An 18,391-nucleotide genomic window follows, 5' to 3' on the forward strand; every position below is an offset into this window, starting at 1 on the left:
ACATAGCATTAGTTAAGGTCATCATCGCTATCACATAGTACGTAACATAGTAAAAATATGATGTATATTTAATCTGATTATAAATAATGGTGATTTACTGGGTCTTTGGGAGGTCATTTTTTAATCACTGGAGAGTGCAATGGCAAAGTCTCGCCAGCAGGAGACACTGTCACCACAGTGTTCCCAGTCCAGAGCTCTGTGTTTGAGGTTGTTTACCAAACATGAACCAAAAACTACTTTTCTCTTTTTGCTTTGACCAAAACAGAGGATGAGACAGCGATGAGTCAGCACTGGACTGGGAAATGAAGAAGAGAGGAAGGAGGGGATGGAGACCTGAATCACTGGGGTCTGTGTGTGTGAGCGTCTGTGTGTGTTTGTGTTGGGAGGAGGCTTTTTGGTACTGTGTGTGTGTGTGTGTGTCTGCATCTGTGTGTGTGAATCTGCTGTGGGCAGGAGAATACACAGACTCTGGAGAAACTGATATGCAAATGAGGGTTACAGTGCCCATAAATATGCAAATTCATTTATTAAAGAGAAACAAAAAACAGAGGTTTTCTACTCCTACATGCACACATGCGTGCATGTGTGTGTGAGAGAGAGAGAGGCAAAGAGAGCATAAGAGCCAGAGTGAGACAGAGAGAGAGATAGAATGAGAGGATAAAGAGAGAGGGATAGTGGAGCAGAGGACATGGAGGTGTAGGACAGAGAGAGAGAGAGAAATAGGACAGAGAGGTAGAGGAGGGTACCATATGTCTATTCCCTAAACAATCCTGTCACTACAAGGTCCAGTCAGGACACACATACACATTCACACACCCCCACAGTTACACTAACACACAAACACATACACATCCACACACACACAGGCACCCATGGGCACAAGCATGCACACACACACACACACACACACCCGCATGCTTGTCACATGCTAGTCAGGACCGACTCTCATTCAAAATTGTGTTCCCCCTAACCCTTATTTTCCCCCTGACAATATAGTTCTCACTCTAACACTAATTCTAACCCATTAAAAAAACAAGAAATAGCACTTGAAGTTGTAGATTCCAATAAAATGTCCCCACAAGGTCAATTTTTTCTTAGTTAACTATCTTGCTATCTATTGACCAAGATCCCTACAAGGGTAGTTAAACAAAACCACACACGCAGGCTATACTGACGTCAGAGTGTTGTGTCTCCAGTCGTCACCACATCGCTGTGAGTACTGCTATTTGATTGCGTTTGATTTGACAAGGCGTTTGATTTGGCGTTTGATTTGACAAGGCTCTTCCCTCAATGTCTTTCTCCCATGGTGGTGGGAGGGTGGGGGTGGGGGGGAGGTGCTATAGGTCTGCAGAAGCAGTGGAATGACTGTTCAGAGGAAAGAGCAGTCAGGACCCCTCTCTGTGTCTGTCTATCTGCAACTCTCTTTCTACACAAGAGCCATTTGTATGTACATGTAGAATTACCACATATAGAAACAGGCTGGTTGATTTTGTATGCAGTGCCAGTCTGTCTCCCTGTAGTGTTGTTTTTGGCGGCCTGTTTAATTTTAGTTTTAGTCTAGTCTTTGTGTCAAGTTGTCATTTTAGTTTTTATTAGTTTTAGTCACATTCTTTTTAGTTTTGTCAAGTTTCAGTCGACTAAAAGTCTGAGCATTTTAGTCTTATTTTAGTCAGAATTATCCATGACTATTTTCGTCTAGTTTTAGTCGAAAACTGATGACATTTTATTGTATTTAAGTCAATCAGTCAAGCTGTAGTCTCGGGAGGCATGTTACTGTAATGCCAATACCATTTGTTTAAATGTATGTCTAGAATAAGGTATTCAAAGTCATGTTGTTGATGCCAAATTCAGTTCAGTGTGATTGCTATGTGAATGACAAAACTAGCTAAAGTATTTGGCCAACAAGGGATGCTTAGTACACATGCAGTCACTCAGGTAGGAACTAAGAACCCACTTTACACTCTCTCACACAAACAAATACACACACACAGTACACGTCACACATTAACCCCATTTACACTTTCTCACAAAGAAATCACACACGCTAGTCACACACGTTTGTCTCAGTCGTTTTATGCTCCAGTGGCTAACGTTTAAAGCTAACGTCTAAAGCTAACGTTAAAATGAGACACATTAACCACAACCTCATGAGTTGGCTAATAAAAATAACGCGACTAAATAAACATTTTGTCTCGTTTTGGTCAACAAAAATGAATAGACATTTTAGCATAGTTTTTATTTTGTAAACCACATTTAGTCTTGTTTTTATTTGTCAACAATATTGCATTATACATTTAATTATAGTCATCGTCACATGACCAGCATTTACGTTGCGTCTCGTCTCATTTTCGTCACGTGATAAAGGTTCATTGAGGACAATATTTACTCATAATACTATACATACATAACACAACACTATCTCCCTGTTAGTCTGCCTGTCTGTCTGCCTGACTGACTGGCTTCTTGTCTGTCTATCTGTCTGTCTGTCTCTTTCTGTCTATCTGCCTGCCTTCTTGCCTGTCCATTGGTCCATCTCATCTCACAGATATGAGTCTTTCAGTTAACTTGATTCTCCACAGATGGAATGCAATTTAATATGCTGCAGACGGATGCTAAGTCAATATTCACAGAACAGCTGGGGTATGACTGTTTTATCACGTCTCTTGTCCTGGTTCACCCAGACAGCTTCCCCTCTGTCCTGAGAATTGTGGTGTTCCCTGGGAACCCAAGTAACCTTAGTTTTAGTCCATGTAATCCTACCCTAGTCCATGTAACCCTGGTCCAAACATGGTCTTAGTCCATTTAACCCTAGTCCTGGTCTATATAACCCCAGCCCTAGACTATAAAACCATAGTCCAGCCATTCCCAACATTTTCCACTTTGCGGCCCACTTGCATAGCACAAATACAAAACATTTGTTCACTTTTCACATTTTAATAATAATTTACCAATATTATGTATAAATATTCTGAGATGTATTCATTCTTCATATTTTAGTGGTTTTGCGGTTGAAGAGGTCAGTGGTCTTTAACCACTGATCAATTAACCATAACTAATGATGACTTTTTTACTTGTTTTACTTATACTGTTCGGAATGCTCTGAATATAATAAACAATGTTTGAACTATACTCTGCTATATTATCTCATGGAACGCCATTTCTTGGAGCCATATCTAAAGCCTAAACAAACGTTATCTAGCACCATGAATGTCTGTGCTTGCGAAGGCTGTGTTGATGTTACCCCTTAACATTTTTATGGTAGTAAAACCTCCCATATTGTGATACTATTTAACTGCCCTCCATTTTTGTATTCTATATCCAGTCTTCTGAGATACTCAATTTGAGTGTATCATTTTACATTTACATTTTACATTTTAGTCATTTAGCAGACGCTCTTATACAGAGCGACTTACAGTAAGTACAGGGACATTCCCCCCGAGGCAAGTAGGGTGAAGTCCTTGCCCAAGGACACAACGTCATTTGACACGGCCGGGAATCGAACTGGCAACCTTCAGATTACTAGCCCGACTCCCTCACCGCTCAGCCACCTGACTCCCTGTATCAAACCTTACATATGTAATAAATACCTTGATTTTTTCTTAAGCTTGTCCTTAACTATTCCCTTCATTGACTTGGTACTTGCAGAGCAATTGGGTATTATCTAATGCGTCTTCACGGTCCACTTGTGGTCCACAACCAACAGGTTGAGAATCACGTCATAGTCCAATAGCCCTAATCCTAGTAAAATAAGACCTGGGTCACCACAGAGGTCAAACAGTATCTCAACCCAAAAACAGTGCATTCACACAGGGAGACAAATAAAACAGGCTAATGAACTGAAACGGGAGCTGAAAAACAAAACCAAGCTCAAATGTGAGGAAGGCGTCACAGGATCCCATCATCATGATGGGCAGAGCTCAGAAACCATCCCAGATACAGTCCTCAGACCTTTGTCCTCAGACATCACATCCATCTTATGTTGATGAATGGAGAGTGCTGGGGAGCTGGGGAGCCTACCACAATGGTGGGCGAGTCTAGACATGCTCCAGTTTGCTGTCAAGGCGAGGCAGGGAGTTGAGAATGCCAGCCTTAGTGTTCTGGATACAGTGACCAGGCACCTCGACTCACCAAACTAAAATATCAGGATGATAACTTTTCATTTCAATACAACCAACACAAACACACTTTGGCACCATTTCCAAGGATGACGAGACAACACAATGCTGGTTTTATGGGTGAAGGACAGATGCCAAAACGTTGGAGTGAACAGTCTTGAATCACCAAGGCAGGATCACCAGTATTTATTCTCCAAAAAGTCACAGAACACAAGGGAGAACTCATACTTTCAACGACATGATGACAAGGAACTGACAAATACTAACCAAGGAAGAAACCACATACACACAAGGACTAAACTACACACAGGTGAAACTAACTACAACAAATGAGCAAACTGAAAACCTGACACAGATACACAAGACACAGGTTCTGGACACAAGAAAATACTCTAGCCTGTCCATCACATGCCGCTGGGGATTTCAAAAGGTCCAACAGCGCATGTTTCTCCTGAGAAGTCCTAAAGGTTTTGATGTCAGACAGGACAATTTAACAGCAGTACACTCGTTGATTAGGTTCCTCACATTCAACAATGCATCCTGGTACAACTTTTCCCCAGAGAAAAGAAAGAATCATCAAGAATGCAAACAAAATCCAAGTACACGTAACCCTCGCCCATATAACCATTAGTCCTAGACTATACAACCCCAGTCCATATAACCCTAGTCTTAGTTTGTATAACCCAGTCAATATAACTTTAATCCTAGTCGAGTTAACCATAGCTCCTTGAGGGAGTTTGTGTCTGGTGTGTCTTTTTGTGTGTGTAATGTCTGTTTGTGGTGTGTATTTGTGGGTGGGTGTGGTGTGTGTGATATGATTGTGCATGTGTATGTATGAGTAAGGGAGGGACACCACAGGTCTAAAGAGGTATGGATTACAGACCAGAGATTACAGAGACAGAATTAGGAAACTGTCATTTCCTCCAGACAGCCAAAGAATGAAACACTTCCACCCACTCACACACTAACTACCAATGTGCTGTGTGTGTTAGTCTGCCAGCTCTTTCCCCAGCCTTGCTCCACTGGAATTATTCATGTGTATGTTAGTGTGTGTGTTTGTTTGAGAGACGGAGAAAGAAGAGCTGGATTAGAGTGCCGCCAGGCATGTTGTGAGGTCGGGTGGGTGGCCCAGGTCAAAGTTAATCTCCAGCGGTCAGGCCTCATCAGCATCCAATCAGATCCTGACTAATCTATGTGTCCACTGCTGGCTTTCACTGTTCTGTCACTCTGTACACCTTCCTCCCCCCTTCCCCCCCCCCACACACCCCTGCACCCCACCTCACACACCAAGTAGGACTGAACAGTAGAACAGCATTGTAGTAGTACACTGGAATAGAATGGGATGGAATGGAAAATAGAATTTTGTAAGTGATTGTTCACCACATACATGTATTACACACACTCAAACAAACACACACACACACACACATAAGCACACACACACACAGGGCGGATTGAGGTAATGGTGGCACCCTGTAGCGGTTGATTCAGTGTTTCATTTGACTCAGCGTTCCTGGGTCCACCACTGCTTACCCTGACTCAGCTTTCCTGCATGTGTACATGTTTACTCTGCTGAGAGGAGAGGAGAGAAGAGGGGATGGGAGAAGAGGAGAGGAGAAAAGAAAATAGAAGAGGGGAGAGGACAGGAGAGGAGAGTAGAGGAGAGGAATGAAAAGGAGGGAAGAGGGGAGTGTTCACCTGCATCTTGCTTTGACTGCTCTCATTATGTCTGCTTTATGTCTGCATTATTCACGACACCCGTGGCGACTCCCTCATGTTGCGCTCCAATGCCTCAGCCCGGAAATCCACAGCAACCTCTTAGTAAACTTTTAGAATATGTGTTACAATTTGCACAATGCATTCCTTTTAAATTACAGGGTGAATACCTATATCACGATGAAACATAATTTCAATGCAGAAGTTTGTTTTTCTTGAGATGCAGTAACCTGTTACCTAACGCAACAAAACCCTAAATGAGCTCAAAGCTAACTCTAGCTAACTATCGATTCTTAAAAAAAAAGCAAAAAACAAGCAAGCACTGGTATAACCAAGTTGTCACATAATTTGTTGTAAAATGTATTGAAATTATACATGTAAACAAAAATGTACTTAGAAGCCAAATGTATTTAATCTCTCCATCCACTGTAATGCATTTATTTAGCCAAAACTGGCCCAATGTTGGCCAGTCGCAACATAACACAACACCACACCACAAATCATAACAAACCATAATACACCACATCAGCATACATCACAACACAAGACAACACAGCACATCGCATCACAACACATCGCAACACAACAAATCACAAGACAACACAGCGCATCACATTGCAACACATTACAACACAACAAAACATACCACAACACAGCACAACAGAAGCAACATGATTTTTACTTTTACACAAACTTATGACTGTAGCTACCTCCTGACAGTCCATTATCGAAAATTTCATGAGTCATATCTCACTGTGGGATTATATTTCAAGACTGACTGGGTTTGGGAAGAGAGGCGGAGGAGGACGGTGGATTTGGGGGAGAGTATGGGTGACAGAGAAACGCTGTGATCAGTTTCACTGTGGGCTAGACTCATGAGGAAGACAGCGTCTTAAAAGGTTACTTTCTGTGCATACTGCTTTAAGCTTCTTAAAAGCATTGCTTCTTACAATCACACTTGGTAAACCAATCTCCCTGTGACCACTCCCAGACAGAGGGAAACAGGCAGACAGGCATGCAGCCAGGCAGAGAGACAACCAGCCAGCCAGCCTGTCAGCCAAGGAGGCAGTCAGTCAGCCAGACACACAGAGAGAGAGAGAGAGAGAGAGAGAGAGAGAGAGAGAGAGAGAGAGAGAGAGAGAGAGAGAGAGAGAGACGGGCTGTCAGCGAGGGAGGCAGTTAGCCAGGGAGCCAATCAGCCAGTGAGAGAGTGATAGAAAAAGAGATTGAGAGATTGAGAGAGAGAGACAGAGAATGTGAGCCAGCCAGTCAGTCAGGGAGCCGGGGGTGTTGTACTGCTCAACACAATGCAGTGCTGCAAACATGGCAGTTCTGACAGATACCAGCCTCCCTCCCTCCCTCTGTCCCTCTCACTCTTGCTCTCTTTCTCTCTCACCCATACTCCCTCCCCCCCTTCTCTCTGTCTGTCTGGCTGTCTCTCTCTCTCTCTCTCTCTCTCTCTCTCTCTTTCTCTCTCCCTTCCTCCAAATCTGACAGATGAGATAACGTCTCAAGATGGAAGACAGAGGCAGAGATCTTCATGGCCAGAGGAGGATGAAGAAGAGAAGGAAGAAATGGAGGATGAAGAAGAGGAGGGAGGAGGAAGAAGAAGAGAAGGAAGGAGAGGAAGAGAAAGAAGGGAGGAGGAAGAGTAGTGGTTAGTGGAAGAAGAGAAGGGAAGAGGGGGTGTCCCCATCTCATCCAGCGGTCAACCTTGTGTAACCAAGTTAAATTGGTTAAACTCACTAATCAGTAGTGTAAATACCATCCACTCATGCCATCGAACAGCTAGCTTTTTTGGTGACGTTGCTGGTTTACGTTGCACTTGCAGGATGATGATCCAGAGGTCTTCCTTTAGCACTTACTTCCTGTACTCTGGTTAACAGCTGAGACAAGCCATCACATCAGAACCCGTTTCTGAGAACAATACACACATGCACACACACACAGTAATGTTCACGCATGCATGCACTCACATACACACAAACTGACTGACTGAGGTGAGTGCTGTAGTAATTAACTCCGTACTCTGGCCCCCCTGAGTTTATTTTTAACTGCCTTATCTTTCACAGCGCCATGTATAATTGGTGTGACTGATGGGGGGCGAGCAGGGAATTGATCCGGTCGCTCACGCTAATAACATTATTCTGCTCCACTTCTGCCTGCTTTTCTGTCTGCCTGCTTTTCTGCTATCCCCCTCCCTGCCTACCTCCCTGCCTGCCTTCCTGCCTGCCTACTTCCCTCTCTCCCTTCCTGCATCCAACCCTGCCTACCTCCATGCCTGCCTTCCTGCTGGCCTACTTCCCTCTCTCCCTTCCTGCATCCAACCCTGCCTGCCTCCTTGCCTGCAAGCCTCCCTCCGTCCCTGCCTCCTAGCCTGCCTGCCTGCCCTGCCTGCCTGCATCCCTGTCCGTTTGTCTGCCTCCTGCCACCCTCCCTGGCTCCCTGCCTGGCTCCATGCTTGCCTGCCTACTTCCCTCTCTCCCTTCCTGCTAGCCTTCTTTTCTGCCCCCTGTCTGTCTGCCTTCCTCCCTGTCTTCCTGTATGTATGTATGTCTGCCTCCCTGTCTGTCTGTCTACTACCCTCTCTCCCTCACTATGTTCTGAGTCAGTGTGATATGGCGAACCTTATGGGCGAAAGGCAAAGAAAGACGTACGTAAATAATTACAGTTCATTCCGCCTACATTAGTTATTTGTCAATGCATCGATGAAGTGGTTGATGATAAAACATTACTATCTTACGTCTATTTATTACTAATATAGTGTGAAATCAGTTAATTTAGGTCAATAGTGAATTATGCTTCATACATGGCCAATTTATTGAAATGTCACTCATTATTAAAGAGAACCAAGGGTTTTCAGTCATCGACCTTGGGAAGCTTTTGGGTCTTTGCTCTCCAGCAGAGAGAATAGAATGAACTTGTTCAACTAAACACCTCCTGTCACTGCTGACCTTACGACAAGGTCTGAAGACGTTTGTCCGGACTAATGAGGTGAATTAAGGGCATTGTACACAATACTTACATGTACATTACTTCTCGTGGTCTCTGCGAAACTGACCCTTTTGTGTATGTTGTTTTTGAGATGATGTTGTTGCACTGTGTCTTGTAAAACAACATGTTCTTTGGCACCAAACGCTTTAATACTGTTAGAACCGTTTACTTCAAATCATTGATTTTCTAAGGTATCATCTAGATGTAGGCATGTTTACTTGCTTTCATCCAGAGCGGCTGCTGTGAATGAATATGTACTGAATGCAAATGATAAAATTGCGATAAATGTGCTGTGCAGAAGGTATGTTACTGAGGTTGGCTAGAAAGGTGACATACGTTCATTCTTCATTGGAGATTGACTGCCAGTGATCGTACTCTGGCCCCATGTGCGGCAATGTAGGCAACCTTTTTGCATTTGCACCATTGGTTTCTTTTTTATATCATCTGCGTTGCTCACCTCAGCACTCAAAAAAATTACTGCTGCTATCATTGCTCTACCTTGAAGCTGCTTGTTTGTGACCCAACTCTAACGCCACCAAACAGGTCACTCCGTTTCACATTCTGTGTTTTTTGTGTCGTCTTTTGTTGCTTTTGCCAATTCTAATCACAAGAATGACTCATTGTTCAGAACAGGGTCAACTAGGATTTGGGGGAGAAACTGGACTAATTATTGTCATTTCAACTGCCATGAAAGGTAAGTATGGGAGTTGACGGGGGGTGGACAAGGTGCACGTTCACATGCGCAGAATCACCAAGTAACCTGGAATCTATGAAGAAAATCACACGTACGCAGTGTTTATAAATCTCGCGCCAGCCATCTCTCTGTCTCTCGCCATCCCTTTAACTCCCTTCTCCTGGTGGCTAGAAAAACCTGATATAGTAGTTTTCCACTGTACGTTGATTCTTTTACAGATTCATTAAAATACACAGAGTTTGATACACTTGATCCCTGGTCATTCCCATTGTCTTGGCCTCCCATCCTCTCTTTCTAAAACACCTAAGGCTTCTCCGTGTGCCAATTTATGACAGCGTGTCAAAACCTCTGTCTTGTAATCCCCAACCCATTTTACTGCCCTCCCCCTCCAAGCCTCAATTTCCGTTGCCCCGGCAACGCTGTGTTTTCGAAGGTTCCGGAACTGGGGGCGGGGAGAGTTTACGTAAACACGCTCTGGATAAGAGCGTCTGCTAAATGACTAAATGTAAACAAGTTCCCTCCAACTCCCACTATGGACTGAAAATGCTTTTACAGCATGGGGTGCAAGGGGTCAGGTGGACCTGGGGGGCACTGAAGGGGGGTCTGATGGATCTCCAGCATTATGGAGAGTGTGACTGAGAGGACAGCCCACCGTGGATATCTTCTGTCATGACTGTTGCTGCACCAGCCATTGCTCTATCCTGATGTCGTCCATGGTCACAGATCAGGCAGGTGCTGTGCCCTCCAACCTCACCCCTCCATGTCCCCCTCTCATGCCTCCCCCTCACACCCCTCCCTTGTGCATCCTAGCCCCCCTAGTAACCTCTGTATCTCCAGGGTCTTCTTCAGACCCCAGGAAGCCCTAGGTCAGCAGAGTCAGATCGAGGGATGATCATTATGGATGAGGGGTGAAGGATGGTGTGTGTAGGATGAGGGGTGAGAGATGAGGGGATGCGGTGTGTGGGATGAGGGGTAAGGGGTACAGGATGAGGGCTTGGCTGACCTCCAGCAGCCTTTGGCTGTCCTCTGTTCTCACTGCTGTACCTCCTTCACATCCTCCTCCTGACTCCCTCCTAGTCTCTCTCTCTTTTTCTCTCTCCATCTATTCTCTAATATCCATGGCAGTTTACATGGGTGGTATCATTCAGAAATCGAAAGTCTCTCTGTCTCTGTCTCATTGTTGTTTCTCTCATTTTCTCTCTTTCTGTTTCACCCGCTCTCTCTCTCTTTTCTTTCTGTCTGTCTCATTCAGGGTGCTTCATTATCTGTAGTATCTCTTTGTATCTGTCAGTGTCTAGCACATTCCCAGCTCTCTCAGCGTGGAATTAACTATTGTGACTTACAGACAGCGGTTATTAGTTCTATTTAGCAGAGTAGAGAGCACTTTCTCTGTCATTGATTTCACCAAGATTTGTGCTCAACCCTGCAGCCCTGTCTAAGCTGGCTGCATGTGTCTCTCTTATCTGAGCAGAGAGGGAACTAGGGAGGAGGGTTGAGGAGAGACGCAGCGAGAGAGCAAGAGAGAGGGAGGGGGGGAGAGAGAGGGTCAGGAAAGAAAGAAAGAAAGAGAGAGTGAGAGAGAAGGAAACATAAGTGTAGAGAAAGATACTTTCTATGTGTACAGTGAAATTATGTTGTTGAAAAATAGATAGAAAGAGAGATAAATTGTGCGTAAGTATTTCTGTGTCTTATGTGTGTATGTGTGTTTGTGTGTGTGTTTGTGTATTTCTGTGTGCATGTGTGTGGGTGGGGGGAAGTTCTGCGCAGTTGGAAAGTTGGCCTTGATAAATATCTTGGCACAGAAGCCTTGGTGCGTGTGAGAGTATACATGCCTGCTGTGTGTGTGCGTGTGTGTGCATGTGTGTGTGTGGTAGACATACAGTACTCTAATTGCTACTTTGTTCTGTTTAGTCAGCAGACCAGCCGACAGAATTGGTTTAAAGTATTAGACTGTGCATTACGCTGTTTTAAAGGGGTCATTGCAGAACCGAATTTACCTTGTCACAGTTGAATAAAGTGGGTAAAATGGACATACAGTGAAACCCAAAGTCCATTGACACCTCTTTCCTATGCAAATCTCACAATTTAAAATGTAGCTGTAAAACGGTAGGTTTTGAAAATGCCTTTTTGGCTCTGGTCTGTATCTTTGTCCAGACCAGAGCCAAAAAAAAAATTGCTGCGGGCTGCTCTGTGTACTTCCACGGAATTACAAAGAAGAACGTTTTTTCAAGGATATTGAAAATGGACTATGGTCGTAAATGCAGTGTTCCAGCCTGTGCAGGAAATGCTGACACTGAGTCTTTCCAAGGAACCAAACACTCGACGGGCTGTGATGTTTGTCTATGAGAAGATCTCTGTGCAGTTCGACCCTCAATTACACATTTGCTTGAACCATTTCACAGAGGACAGTTTTGAAAACCTGTAAATGTAAATGTAAAGCAGGATTTGCTATGAAGCTGTTACTGAAAAGAGGTGCTGTTCCGACCTTATGTTCATCACAGCCGCAAGCTGTAGTATATGGAGAATTATAGGGGCCAAAACTAAATAAATAAATACATAAATAATTAAATAATTGAATGGTTAAATACTTTGATAAATCAATAATTATACAACACAAAGTTTAAATAAATGACTAATTATATAATGTAATGCCTAATTGACATACAAAATATATATATTACAAATTAAATTAGACACTACAATATATAAATGTTACATGTATTTGTGTGTGTATATATATACATTTACGTTTTCATGTGTTCACATTTATTTATTTATACTTACATTTATTTATTTATACTTACATTTATTTATTTATACTTACATTTATTTATTTATACTTACATTTATTTATTTATACTTACATTTATCCGCGGTGTAACTTGCTGCAGCAAAATAAATCTGTCGATAAAGATGTGCACTCGACAGTATGAGACTATATCAGACTATGTACTAGACTGTATTTGACTTTATTAAACAGTATTGGACCATATGAGACATTATTATATGGCAACGACAGTACGAGCGTTCTGATTGGCTAATGGGTTGTCATGCCAGCCACGTATTGACCACCTCGCCGGTCTGCGGTCTGATACAGACTCAGCTGAATCCTCGCTATCGCTCATTTTGAAGATGACGTCAGAGCAGGGCAATAATAATCCGTATCAGACCGCAGACCGCCAATCAGAACGCTCATACTGTCGTTGCCATAACGATTTTTATTGCCCTCTGACGTCATCTTCAAAATGAGCGATATCGAGGAGTCAGCTGAGTTTTACTATCCAGACAATACTGAAGACATCAACAGCGACGAAGAAATTGTTAATTTTCTAAAAGAGTCGTTATTTGTGTTGTAATTAAAGCCATTTTAGCAGAACCGTGTTGTCCGCTTTCTATCAAAAGTAATTGGTTGCTAAGCAACACCTGAAACACACCGTGAGAAGACTTGAGAGCTAGCTACAATTAGCCTACCATTTATTTTCATTTACAAAATGAAAAGAGCTAAAAATGCCATATAATAAACAACTTACTAACCTCGACCGTTCGGTTAGTAAGTAGTTATTATTATATGGCAACGACAGTACGAGCGTTCTGATTGGCTAATGGGTAGTCATGCCAGCCGCGTATTGACCTCCTCGCCGGTCTGATACGGATCTTTATTGCCCTCTGACGTCATCTTCAAAATGAGCGCTATTGAGGAGTCAGAATTTTACTATCCAGATGATAATGAAGACATCAACAGCGACAAGGAAATTCTTAACTTTCTAAAAGAGCAGAAAAGTGTGAACACAGATAAAAAAAACGACAAGCGCTAGGCTGATTGCTAGGTTTGGTTGCTCAGAGTTCAGATTGGTTGCTAGGCAACACCTGAAACACACCGTGAGAAGACTTGAGAGCTGAACAAAACGACATGTTTTAAATGAAAGAGCTAAAAATGGCAAATAATAAACAACTTACAAACCTCGACCGTTCGGTCATGCCGGGAAATATCAAACTTCGGCTTTGCCGTATCAACCTCGTTATCGCTCGGTCGACCACTCGGTCGATACTTAAAGCCTCAGTTTGATATTTCCCGCCATGACCTCACTCTTGGTTAGTAAGTAGTTAGTATTAGACAGTATTTTACAGGTGTACTGTAGACGTTTTACATGGTATTAGTCTATTATACTTTAGGTATTCACATATGCCAGTGCAGCAAGGCGAGTTGCAGAAAACAATGTCAACGAAAACTGGGATTAGAGGAGGAATTTTTTTTTGTGATGCTGGGGCGCTTCAACAAATCAATGGACCCCATGTGGAACACGTGATGTACCTATTGTTGCTGTCTCTAATCATCCTAGTTCTGTAATAATACTTTTTTGTATGATTTCCGAGATAGCATAGCAGCTAGCTAGTGCCATCTTAGCCACCACCACACTCTCATCTGTTTACAGTATTGTAAAATAGACAATGCAAACAAGGATGCTAATAGCTAATGAACGTACGTAGCTAGCTAGCTGCACGTAACTTTGACACAGATCGTTGAGCTGGTACCACAACAGTGTCGTACCACGCTGCTGCATACAGTATGAGAATACCTGATCAGACTGAATTAGACCATACTAGATGGTTTAAGACTGTATTGGACTGCATTATACAATACTGGATTGTAGCTTACTAGACTGTATTAGACTGTATTATACTCTATTAGACTGTAATGGTATTATTATTATAGATAATAGTATTAGACTAATGCAAATGTTTTAGTAGTTATGATGTATCTTCACACCTCTTTGTCCAAGAAAACATGGTGAAACAGAAGTTCATTGCACACACACATTCCCTCTACACGCACACAAGACTTGCTAGATATACCCCCCATTCACACAAACACAAGATTTGTGAATGGCTACACTTTCCCTACACACACACACACACACACACACACACACACACACACACACACACACACACACACACACATACACACACACACACACACACACACACACACACACACACATAGACACCCACTCTGACAGAGAGCTGCTGTCGGCCCAGCATGAAGAGGATTCCTAGTGTGTGTGAGCGTGTGTTAGTGTGTGTTTGCGTGTTTGGACCTTGTGTGTGTGTGTAGAGGCAGTGGAGCAAGCAGGTCTCTTGTGTGTTTGTGTTTTTGTGAATGTGTGTGTGTTTGGTCCTTGTGTGTGCTACTGTTGTTAATGTGTGTGTGTTTGCATGTGTGTATGATTGTGTGTGTGTGTGGAAGGCAAGAAAAGAAAAAACATTCCAAGAAGCTTAACCCTAAAGTCAGTCCTAATTGACAACAAGACAATGTGTTTCTCTCTCGCTGTTATGACACATGCAATCAGACTCCTGGTGAGCTGTGCCTGTGTGTGCATGTAGGTTTGTGTGTGTGCCTGTCTGTGTGCCTGTGTTTGTTTGCAAATGTGTGCCTGTCTGTGTGTGGTGTCTGATTATGTGTTTATGTATGTGTGTGGTGTGTCTGAGGTGTGAGCATGTGTTTGTGTGTGTGCATGTGTGTGCGTGCTTGTGTCTCCTCCGTGTGTGTGTGTCTGTGAGTGTGGGTTGGTGATGTGTGTGTTCATGCCTGTGGGAGACTACTGCGACTGTACCAATAGAGTTCATTCCACATATCTGTTCTCAGCATGAGTTCTTAATAGCTTAGTCATCACATCTCCTTGTTTTAAGATCTCCTCCCAGTGCACAGCATGCTGTCTTCTACCAACATCCCCGCCCGTGTAACTCAGAAACAATTCCTCCACTTGAGTTACTCAAAAAAAAGTCCTCCAGTTGTAATATGCTGAAACAAATCCCCCAGTCTTCCCAGTTGTGTTACACTGAAACATGTCCTCCAACACGCACCAGGGTAAGCTACAACAACGACAAACCCTGGTTTACAGCTAAACTCAGAAGGTTGAGGTCAGAGAAAGAGGCCGTGTTTAGGAGTGGGGACAAAGACAGTTTCAAGGAGTCGAAGAACAGGTTTAGCAAGGCGGTGAGGAAGGCTAAACGACTGTACTCAGAGAGACTAAAACACCAATTCTCTGCAAACGACTCTGCTTCTGTCTGGAGAGGGCTTAGGCAGATTACCAACTACAAGCCCAGAGCCCCCCACTCCACTAACGACTCCCGCCTGGCCAACGACCTGAATGAGTTCTACTGCAGATTTGAAAGACAATTGGACAGTCCTGAACTACCCCTTCCCACCCAGGAGGCCTCCCACCTCCCCCCCTCTACAGTGACGACTCTCTCCATTCAGGAGGGTGAAGTTAACAGACTTTTCAAGAGGCAGAATCCCCGCAAAGCAGCTGGGCCGGACTCTGTCTCTCCAGCCACCCTCAAGCACTGCGCTGACCAGCTGTCTCCGGTGTTTACCTACATCTTTAACACCTCCCTTGAGACATGCCATGTGCCAGCCTGTCTCAAGTCCTCCACCATCATCCCTGTGCCCAAAAAGCCAAGGCCAACAGGACATAATGACTACAGACCCGTCGCCCTGACCTCTGTGGTAATGAAGTCTTTCGAGCGCCTGGTGCTGGCACACCTTAAATCCATCACTGACCCTCTACTGGACCCCCTGCAGTTTGCCTACAGAGCCAACAGGTCTGTGGACGATGCAGTTAACATGGCCCTCCACTTCACCCTACAGCACCTGAACTCCCCAGCATCCTATGCCAGGATCCTGTTTGTGGACTTCAGCTCTGCCTTCAATACCATCATCCCCGCCCTGCTTCAGGACAAGCTCTCTCAGCTGAACGTGCCTGATTCCACCTGCAGGTGGATCACAGACTTCCTGTCTGACAGGAAGCAGTGCGTTAAGCTGGGAACACAAGTCTCTGACTCCCGGTCCATCAGCACCGGATCACCTCAGGGCTGCGTCCTTTCTCCTCTGCTCTTCTCCCTGTACACCAACAGTTGCACCTCCAGTCATCCGTCCGTCAAACTCCTGAAGTTTGCGGACGACACCACCCTTATTGGGCTCATCTCTGGTGGAGACGAGTCTGATTATAGGTGGGAAGCGGCCAACCTGGTGACCTGGTGCAGCCAGAACAACTTAGAGCTCAATGCTCTTAAGACAGTGGAGATGGTTGTGGACTTCAGGAGGAACACAGCCCCACTCACCCCCATCACCCTGTGTGACTCCCCAGTCAACACTGTGGAGTCCTTCCGCTTCCTGGGCACTATCCTCTCCCAGGACCTCAAGTGGGAACTGAACATCAGCTCCCTCATCAAGAAAGCACAACAGAGGATGTACTTCCTTCGGCAGCTGAAGAAGTTCAACCTGCCAAAGACAATGATGGTGCACTTCTACTCAGCCATCATTGAGTCCATCCTCACCTCCTCCGTCACCGTCTGGTACGCTGCTGCCACTGCCAAGGACAAGAGCAGACTGCAGCGTATCATCCGCACTGCTGAGAAGGTGATTGGCTGCAATCTGCCTACCCTCGAGGACCTGCACACCTCGAGGACCCTGAGGCGAGCGAGGAAGATTGTGGCCGACTCCTCCCACCCTGGACACTCCCTGTTTCAGTCACTCCCCTCCGGCAGAAGGCTGCGGTCCATCAGGACCAATACCTCACGCCACAAAAACAGTTTCTTCCCTTCCGCTGTTGGCCTCTTCAACAAGGCCAAGGGACCACACTGACTCTAATGACTTCTTGCTTAAAACACACAGCTTTTTGCACTGCATTACAAAATGGTATCTTATACATTTGTATTTTTTGTAATATTTGTATTTTTGTATTTTTATATTGTAATTTACGGCAACTTATATTTTATTTTATTGTATATTTAATTATATTCTAATCCCACTTAGTACTGCTAGTTTATGTACCCTTAGTATAGATAGTCCACATATTTAAATTTTAGGTATATGTTTATTGTATGCACCTTCCTGCCAAAGCAAATTCCTTGTCTGTGCAAACTTTCATGGCGAATAAATCCCATTCTGATTCTGAGTCTGATTCTAGTTGTTGTACACTGAAACGAGTCCTCCAGTCATAATTCAGTTTCAGCTAGCAATTCGATGACACTGTTGAATATTCACACTGAGAGGTGAGTTTAAAGGGGTCATTGACTGCAAAACCTAGTTTACCTTGTCATAGTTGAATAACGACAGTTCGGTGGGTAAAATGGACATACAGTGAACCTCAAAGTCATTTGACACCTCTTTCCTATGCAAATCTCACAATTTGAAACTGCCGCTGTAAAACGGTCGGTTTCCAAAAAGCCACCTTTGTGACATCACATGATGTCACAAAGGTGGCTCCACCTTTTTTGGCTCTGGTCTGTACCTTTGTCATGCCCCAAAATGTACATACAGACCAGCCCACTGGTGTTCTGGCCCAGGAACATGAATGGAGGTCACGTAGATCTCAGACACTAGTTTAGCTGCGCGCTGCTCTGTGTACTTCCACGGGAATTACAAACAAGAAAGTTTGGAAGTTTTCGAGGATATTGAAAATGGACCACAGTCGTAAATGCAGTGTTCCAGGCTGTACAGGGAATGCTGACACTTTTCATAGTCTTCCCAAGGAACCAAACACTCGACTGGCATGGAGTTCAACACTCAATTATTCATTTGCTCAAACCATTTCACCAAAGACAGTTTTGAAAACCTTGGACAATTGGTAAAGCAGGATTTGCTAAGAAGCTGTTGCTGAAAAGAGGTGCTGTTCTGACCATATGCTCATCACAACTGCAAGCTGTAAGTATGATTTTGTCACTAACAGTTATTAGCAATGCTAACGTGTCCTGTATCTAGCATAGGTAGAATGTGTGATGATTTAGTTTATTCGCAATGGGGCTAACGTTATTTCATGTTCCTGACTGTGTTTCATTCGTGTTGTCATGTAAATATACTATTCAA

The sequence above is a fragment of the Osmerus eperlanus genome, chromosome 27, assembly GCF_963692335.1.
Source record: "Osmerus eperlanus chromosome 27, fOsmEpe2.1, whole genome shotgun sequence".
In the NCBI taxonomy this organism is placed as follows: domain Eukaryota; kingdom Metazoa; phylum Chordata; class Actinopteri; order Osmeriformes; family Osmeridae; genus Osmerus; species Osmerus eperlanus.